Below are 1,721 nucleotides of genomic sequence, written 5' to 3' on the forward strand. Positions count from 1 at the left end.
ATAGAGTTGATCCAGTTGTTGTCCACTGTTTAAGTAATAGAAACAACACTAAACTCATTTTAACATGTGTCGGTCAAGGCTGACAAATTATTCTTAATTTTACTGTTACACTAATAAGAATCCTGGTGGATGTAATTATAATAGCTGCTCAACTCAAAAGATTAGATTGCACCTTTTAGACAGAACCAGAACTTTGAGTAAAGCCAAACCAGTACATTAAAGAGATTTCACAGAAAAATGAAAATTCCCTCATTATCTACTCACCACAATGCCAATGGAGGGATGGGTGAGGTGTGTAAGTCCACGAAACACTTTGAGAGGGTAAACAGAGTTACAGCCAAATGGGACAGATTCTTTAAACGTAAAAATAAAAAACATAAAATGCCTCCATACTGCTCCTGTGGTGTCATCCAAGTGTTCCTGACATTCAAATTCAACTTGAAAAACTTGATAGTGTAATAATCTACTCTGGGTGGCAGAGGATGATACCAGATAGAAACCTGGAGAAAGCCTCTGAGGCAGCTGAGTGACACAATGCAACAACTACTATCTGCTGATGCGCGAAAATATGCCATGAAAAAGTATAAAATTATAAAGAATCTCAGTAAATCAGATGTTGACTATGTCTGATGAAAGTATGGCGAAAATAATTTTGCAGAAAGGTTGTCTAAGTTGTATCATTTTTTGTTAATGTCTGTGTGAAGGCTGACAGCTAGGAGTTAGAACACCGCCCTGGTAGGTGGGATTGGAGAGCGCCCCACCTTTATAAGGACAGGTGCAGGCAATTACTGCCTCTTTGTCTGATGCCTGGTAGGTGGCGAATGCTGTGTTTGTGCAGGTAAGGGAGACTGGGAGAGCGAGATGGGTTTTATTTTTCTGCTTGAAATCTAATGAGGTTTCTTGTACATATTTAGTTGTGTGGGAATTTGATGGCTGACCTCTTCTCCCCCTCTTGCAGATCAAGACTGCTGCTTTGCCTACACCAGTGTTGTCTAGCCATTGGTTAGTGAGTTTGTTTTATACTGTTGGTCCAACGTCTCATGCATCACATTCCTGATGGAAAGTTTTAATACTTTTAATAATTGTATTGATTGTTTTTTATAAATATTTTATTGTGACCCTGAACCAACTGAGTCTCATTTTTTCCCTGGATTTAGGCAGCTGGACGAACTACGGGGAGTAGTCGCCAAAGTTTGATTGTGTCCATGCACACAGAGGTCATTGGGGTCTAGTAAGACCCATAGGCTGACATATTTGTCAGTCTAAACACTGTCGGGTCACATCTGCTGATTTATACATTATGATTTCAGGTCAAATAAGTGTTTACCCTACTGTCTGTAAGTCTCAATTGACACATGGCAAATTTTGCACCTCCTGAGAAAATTCTAAAAGTATGCCCACACACAATGTCTATTAATGTGAATATTCTGCATTGAATATATGCAGATAAATGAATAGATGAAATAGAAGTATCTTTCTTTGTGTGTATGTATGCTTGGACATTGAGCTTGTTGTAACAGAAATTGCAAAAATAATAAATATGATCCTGTGGGCATTGAGTTGGCTCAGAGCGCACCCCAATGCCCACATACCCCCATCGCCAAATTCAGGCTTGGTAGCCATCCGGAGTCTCTCTGGAGTCCGAGCAGGTGGGCACCATGGACAGTGGCAGATTTAGCAATTTGGGGGCCCAAGGCGAACACAGGCATGGGGCCCTCCGC

At 40.7% G+C, this 1,721-nt stretch overlaps 1 long non-coding RNA gene across 1 annotated transcript; it reads left to right on the forward strand.

Moving 5' to 3' along the window:
- Window positions 1–807: 807 nt before the first annotated feature.
- On the forward strand, window positions 808–1,464 carry LOC118119460. Its single transcript, XR_004698088.1, has 3 exons — window positions 808–838; window positions 959–1,002; window positions 1,158–1,464. It is a non-coding gene; the product is annotated as an uncharacterized LOC118119460 (long non-coding RNA).
- Window positions 1,465–1,721: the final 257 nt, after the last annotated feature.

This window comes from Hippoglossus stenolepis, chromosome 12 (assembly GCF_022539355.2).
Source record: "Hippoglossus stenolepis isolate QCI-W04-F060 chromosome 12, HSTE1.2, whole genome shotgun sequence".
Lineage (NCBI taxonomy): Eukaryota > Metazoa > Chordata > Actinopteri > Pleuronectiformes > Pleuronectidae > Hippoglossus > Hippoglossus stenolepis.